The 7,500-nt window shown below is 39.9% G+C and overlaps 1 protein-coding gene across 1 annotated transcript in view; it reads left to right on the plus strand.

Annotated features, from left to right (window-relative positions):
- Positions 1 to 7,500, plus strand: part of LOC127425868 (MAP kinase-activated protein kinase 2-like) — a 16,263-nt gene that overhangs the window by 1,180 nt on the left and 7,583 nt on the right. The window lies entirely within an intron of this gene.

A 7,500-nucleotide genomic window follows, 5' to 3' on the forward strand; every position in this document is an offset into this window, starting at 1 on the left:
CCTACAGAGCTGAAATATTCTGCTAAAAATCTTCATTTGTGTTCAGCAGAAGAAAGAAAGTCACACACAGTAAATGATTGAGAGAATTATCATTTTTGAGTGAACTATCCGTTTAAAGTTTCCAATAAAATGTTTCCATTGAATGAAAGTGTTACATCATGTTTTCTTTCATTGCACATGTTTTGAACTGCTGTAAGAACACTTCAGATGTTGTTCAAGCTCTTTTATCTCATCAAGTACCAGATGTGTAATTCATTATATCAGATGTATGACACTTCATTTACTTGTCTTCAGTGTCTATATAAGTGATCAATTACTGGGGTTACTGAGGTTCAGGTTCCTGGAAACTGTTGGGTCAAATTATGGGTCATCAGATCTGACTGTGACACGCATCATACAGCCAGTGTAATGGAAACATGTCAGACTTATGGACGAGGATTTACTGTCCACTTTAATCTGGATCAGAGGTACTCAACACTCTGACAGACATACAGGAGTATTTATGGGGTGTGTTTGTCATGAGAGAAAGAAAAGCAAGAAACATTATCAACATGTATATAAGTAGAGATGTATAGAGTGTGTAATGTGCCGCTGACATCACTACACAGAAAATAAAACACTAGTTTAATCAGGCTGTCTAGTTTGGCAACTCTGAATTGCACCTGTTTTCTCTGGACTTAAAATGAACTGCAGCTGATCTTGTAATAGTTAAAATCAGGATCTGATGTCATACAAAGATAATGTAACAACAACATGTTACTTTGTGCAGAAAGAGTGACGGAGGCATAATACAGAAAACTGTAAATAAGAATCTTCTTCATAATGTGTTGATGGACTGGTTAAAGATATTGTTCTTTCCTAAACAAACGTCATTGAAAATCTAATTGAGCTGATATCTCGTGATGTATCGCTCAATATTCTCTCTGCTTTTTAATCTCATGGTAAACAGTGGAGCTGTGTGTCGTTTAATGAATTAGTGTGTAGGTAATGAATGTGATTGTGTAGGTGTTCTTTAATCCACACTGTTTAACTGGATGGGACACAGCCTTTAATGTGAATTCATTTAATTTGCTCTACAGTTCAAATATTGGACTTGAATGTCTGCCAGAAGATATCTTATACTGTCTGTATACGGCACATATAGTGCTACTGGCGGTCTTTCATCTGTCACTTTGGTTTTTGGTGTGCCATAAAAAAATTCAGATTAACATTTATTTTGGGAAATTATCTTATCCTGAAAGGTCAAGTTCTGTTCAGGACTGTTGAATAAAGACATGTGCCTTTCTCTTTATGTCATGTAGTGTGTACATTCATTTATTGGTTTAAGAGTTATTGCTTATAAAACAGTTTCCACATGTGTACTACTGTATATAATGAGTTTATCTCAAGACATCTTTTGGGTTTTGTTCCTAAAATGCTCTTGTTTGTGTGGAAGTACTTCCTGACGCCACTGATTAAAGGAATATTCCAGGTTCAATATGAAATATTGCAGGATTGAACAAAGGCCTTAAAGTCCTGAAAGCACAAGCAAAAAGATGAACACAGAGGGGTGAGATTGGCACTGCCAGCGCTGAAATATGAACCAGTCGAGTACACAAAAATGGCAGCAGTGACAGAGATCACACGTTTTCTTTGCCACACTATTGCTGCTTTATTAGATGATGTAAGAAATACTGTGATATTGTTCTGCATAAAGTCATCATTTACTCACCCACAAATTGTTCTAAACCCATATGACTTTCTTTCTTCAGTAGGAAGAATGTATTAAATATGAAATGACAATGAATGGGGCCTGGAGCTATCAAGCTTCAAAAATTATGCAAAAGCACCATACAATTATTGTGTAAGTGGTCCATTGGACTTGTGAGCTCTATTCCAAGTCTTCTGAAATCATATGACAGCATTGTGTGAGAAATAGGCCAACATTTCAATTGAAGAGTTCATGGGAGAAATTGTAATTTTTTTCTGATTAACACTTTTTATTTATTCACAAAATTGACAAAGAAAAGTAAAACATATATTCACAGACTCAACATTTAACCCCCACAATTACCCCTCCCCCTCCCAATCCCAAACCCCACCCTGACCCTCAACAAATAAAACTAAATAAAAAATAATAATTAAACACATTTAAAACTATACTTCTCTCTCCACTGCCCCTCCCCGAGAGCCCTCCAAGAAGGCCAAATAGCTGCCCCTTCTCCCAACAAACAAATCCCAGATCCCCAGCCTTCTACATGACATTTCCTCGAATGCTGCCACTCTCCCCATCTCTGTGCACCACTCTTGAAATGGCCGACTTCCATCCCCTTAAAACAATCTGTCCGCCCATCATAACACAGGCTAGGACCCAATATTAATGGCCGCCCTATCACCTAATATACAGAGTCTGGGACAAAGTAAAATTTGAGTGCCCAATACGTCAAACATAAAACTCTGAACCTTTAACCAAAATTCTTGGATATTAACACACCACCAAAAAACATGGGTTGTGTCTCCATCCTCTGATTGGCATCGCCAGCAGGTGGGTGTGTCTTTAAGACCAAGTCTATACAATCTAGAGGGGGTCCAATAGAATCGATGTAAAATCTTGAATTGCATAAGGTGCACCCTTGCATCTCTAGATGTAGACTTGACATTTTTTAGAATCCTAGTCCACACTCCTTCCTCCAATACCAAGTTTAAATCGTTCTCCAATAATCTCTTGATAGAAATTAAAGCTCCGTCCCCCAGACTCTGAATTAACAGGGAGTAATACACTGATGCCTCATGACCTTTTCCAAAAGCAGTAATCACCCCTCCCAGAGAATCTGCCGCTTTAGGGGGGTGTATACTACTCCTAAAAATAGTACAGAGCAGGTGGCGCAGCTGTAAATACCTAAAGAACTGAGATCTGGGAATCCCAAAATGTTGAACCAAATTTTCAAAGGATCTCAGCACTCCACTCTCATATAGGTCACCAAGTGTAGTAATCCCCCTCACGATCCACTCTGACCAGCACAAATGGGACTTATTAATGTATAATTTGGGGTTCAGCCATATGCTCGAAGCAACATTTAAATAAACGTCTGAATTAAACACTCTGGACACTTTTGTCCATACTGAGTGCCAATGCAAAATAACGGGGTGTAATTTAACTTCTCCGGTTAGTTTGATAGAAAGGCTTTGCAATGGCGAAATAGGGGCAAGAAATTTCTGTTCTCTCAGGTGGAAGTGACCATTGAGCCAAATGTCTGAGACCGAACGCATAGTAATAAAACAAAATCTTGGGTAGGCCTAGCCCACCTTTGTCAATCAGCCTATGCAACTTATTTAAATGTAATCTGGGACGTTTACCATTCCAAATGAAGGACTTTGCTATGCTATCAAATTGCTTGAAATAAGAGAGGGTGACATCTATTGGGAGTGACTGTAGCAGGTAGTTTAATTTTGGAATACAATTCATTTTAATAACATTAACCTTCTCAATCATAGATAAGTGTAATGAAGCCCACCTGCTCATATCGCTTGAAAACCTTTTTATTAAGGGGTCAAAATGAACTCTAACTATTTGCTGGGAATAAAATGCCCAAATACTTAATGCCCTTTTTGGGCCACTGGAAGGCGCCCGGCTGGAAAGCCGTTACTGGACAGTACGCTGTCAGAGCCAAAGCTTCAGATTTAGGCCAATTAACTTTGTATCCCGAGAATTTAGAAAAGGAATTGATAATTCTGTGGAGGCAAGGCATAGATCTAGTGTGGTCAGAGACGAATAATAAAATATCATCTGTGTAAATCAAAAGCTTATGTGCCACACCTCCCGCCATCACCCCTGGAAAATCATCTTCCCTTCTTATCACAGCTGCTAATGGTTCCAGGGCAAGACAGAACAATAATGGGGAAAGAGGGCAACCCTGCCGGGTGCCCTATCCAGAGTAAAATAATCTGAAATTAATCCATTTGTTTGTACCGCTGCTAACGGGTGTCTATAAAGTAATTTGATCCATCCAATAAAAGTATTCCCGAACCCTTACATTTCCAAAATCTTAAAAAGATAATCTCATTCTACCATATCAAACGCCTTTTCGGCGTCAAGTGAGATGGCTGCGACCGGAGACTGATCATTCGCTACTGACCACATGATATTGATGAAACACCTAATGTTGTCAGAAGAGCTACAGCCCCGAATAAACCCCACCTGATCTATATGGATAAGAGATGTCATAACTTTACTTAATCGATTAGCCAAAATTTCGGACAATATTTTTACATCTAGCTGATTGAGAGAAATTGGACGGTAACTCTTACACTCACTTGGATCTTTGTCCTTTTTAAGAATCAGACTGACCTGGGTTTGTGTCATGGTTGGAGGAAGCTTTCCATTCTTTAATGATTCCAAATAAACTTCTAACAAAAGTGGAGCCAGTTCTGTAGTATAAGATCTAAACAATTCAGCGGCAAAGCCATCTGGCCCCAGAGCCTTGCCTGTAGGCAAGGCCTTAATTACCTTGCCAAGCTCCTCCAAGGTTATTTCAGAATCAAGAGAGTTTTTTTGCTCATTCGTCAGTTTAGGAAGATCTAATGGTTCTGCAAAGTTTCTAATATCTTCATCAGTAGACGAAGACGTGAAACTATAGAGATCAAAGTAGAATTCTTTAAAAGCATTATTAATATCAATGGCTGAGGTAAATATTTCACCACCAGCAGATTTCACTGAGGGAATGGTAGAAAAAGACTCTCTCTCTAGCCAGAAGTTTTCCTGCTTTGTCATCCAACTCAAAGTATGACTGTCTTCCCCTGAATAGCCAAAACTCCTCTTTCCGCGATAAAATAGTATTATATCTGTATTTCAAACAGGTCAATTTTCTGAGGCCATCAGATGACATTCGGCACTTCAGCTCTGCCTCTGCACTTTTAATATTCCCTTCCAACTCCACGAGTTCTCATGCTTTGGATTTTTTGATGAATGAGGCATACTGTATGATCTGACCCCTAAGAACCGCCTTAATTTCCTCCCAAGCCACGCCCACAGAGAATACTGAGGACCAGTTGGTCTCCATATAGACATTGATTTCAGTCTTTAGCATTTGTTGGAAATCAAGATTTTGCAAAAGGGATACATTAAAGCGGCAACTATATGATTTCCTTTTCTCCATATGTGGCAACACCTCTAAACTCACCAGGGCATGATCTGAGACCAAGATGTTTCCAATTGAGCAATCAACAACAGATGAAGTGAGGGACTTAGATATCAAAAAGATAATCTATTCTAGAATAAATCTTATGGACTGATGAAAAAAATTTATAGTCCCTACCAGATGGGTTCAAAAGTCTCTAAATATTTGTAAGACCAAGCTTTTTACACATCCTGTGAAGCGTCAGTGTTGCTCTAGGGGGCTTACACACTTTTTCTTCACTATGATCAAAGACTGAATCCATCAAAAGATTAAAGTCTCCTCCCAATATTATATCATGAGGGGTGCCAGCGGCTTGCAGCATCCCTTCAAGATCTATAAAAAAGCCCTGATCATCCACGTTAGGTGCATAAATATTAGCCAAAATCAACCTTTGCCCCTGAAGTTCTGCTAAAACAATAATGACTCTTCCTAATTTATCTTTAATCTGTTTGAGACATTTGAATTGTAGATGTTTACTTATCAGTGTAATGACTCTCCTGCCAGCATTAAATAAAACATGCCCACCCCATATCTTCCCAAATTTTTCAGCTTCCTGCGGGGAAAGATGCATTTCTTGAAGAAACATTATATCATATTTCTTACATTTAAGAAGAGAAATAACCTTCCTTCTTTTCATGGGGTGCCCCAACCAGAGACAATCCACTCATATTAACATTTTACATTTTGACATATAAGCAAAAATAGATTGTGTGTCAAAAACAAGATTATAAAGACCACATTCCAACAGTAGTGCAACCATCAAAACCCGAACATCCCCCGGAACCAAACAAACAGAAAAAAGAAAAACGTTTGCATTAACCCCGCACACGACAGTGCCAGTGTATGCCTCAAACAGTCCAAACAGTCCATGTACACCTACAAGAACCCCCGCGACAACTTTGCCGTCGGATTGCCCAAGTCCTGTGTTTCTATACAAATTTTGTGAGACAGAATTATACAGCTAAAGATAATCTATAAAACAAACTCCAGCCAATAGGTGGAACAAACTCAAAGAGCACAAAACTGTCCCGAAGGTGTGTTACTCTGCAAAATAAACTCCAGCCGCTAGGCGGAACCAGCACCACAAAAACACTCCAGTCAAACCGGACAGTCAAGTGAATGTTCAGTGAGTCGGTCCATTCGGCTGCAACGTGAGTATCACAAAATGACTTACTCCATTGACTTTATGAAGGACATCGCTTGCTGTGGGCATGTGAATGTTTTACGGCCATCCTTAGCATCTATTCTCAGTTTGGCCGGGAACATCAGTGCAAAAGTGACCTTCTGTTGATGTAAAAGTTTCTTGCATTCCCTGAATCGATCACATTTCTCTCTTGTCGAATTCGCAAAGTCTGGGAACAAGAAAATGCTGTGGTTTTTCCAAAAAGCCTTCCTTTACTCCTCGCCTCACCTAACACAAGATCTTTATCGGATGGTCTCAGAAATTTGGCCAGAATTGATCAGGGCCAGTCTCCCTCAGCGGATCGCCGAGCCGGAATCCTGTGAGCTCGCTCGATTTCCAGCTTATGGCCTCTTATGTCGAGCAGATTCGGAAGGAGCCCATCCAGGAATTTCACCGTATCCCGACCCTCTTCGCCCTCAGGAATTCCAACAATACGGACGTTATTCCGCTGGCTATGGTTCTCCATGTACTCCAACTTCCAACGTCCCCCACTCAGAGTTGTAACCATCTCAGAGTATTTCATCTCCATGGCAGTGATCGATCAGCATGTCACAGCAAGATCCTCCAAGTCAGCAATGACCTTCGTCAGCATTGCCGACATGCCCAGCAACTCTTGTCGCATTTCCTGCATTTCTCCGACTAAATCGACTCCCTGGCTCACAACCCTTTCGGGGGTGTCAGCTTGAGCACGTAAGTGTCTTTTAATATCTCCAGAGCCCAAAGATCTCGAATTCTTTGACATATTGTCCTCCTAGTACAGTTATGAAACAGAGTGTATCGAATCTCACCGGATTATATCATTAAAAGGGTTAAAACTAGCAAAGTGCACAGAGCTCGCCGTTCACACGTCCGAATGTTGCATGGCGTCACGTGACTCGAGAAATTGTTCTTTTGATGAATTGGTTGATCTGGTTCATGAAACCTGTCAACAATACTGTACATTCATCAAAATATCTCCTTTTATGTTCATAAGGGAATGACATGAGAGTGAATAAATCATGACAGAATTTGTATTTTTTGGTGAACTATTCCTTTAATAAGAGTTTGCATATTGAAAATGTAACTGTGTTCCACTAGACTTCAGTGGATTCACAAACACAGCAAGTAATACAAACGCTGTGTGTGTGTGTGGGTGTGTGTGGGTGTGAGAGAGAGAGAGAG

This window comes from Myxocyprinus asiaticus, chromosome 35, assembly GCF_019703515.2.
Source record: "Myxocyprinus asiaticus isolate MX2 ecotype Aquarium Trade chromosome 35, UBuf_Myxa_2, whole genome shotgun sequence".
Lineage (NCBI taxonomy): Eukaryota > Metazoa > Chordata > Actinopteri > Cypriniformes > Catostomidae > Myxocyprinus > Myxocyprinus asiaticus.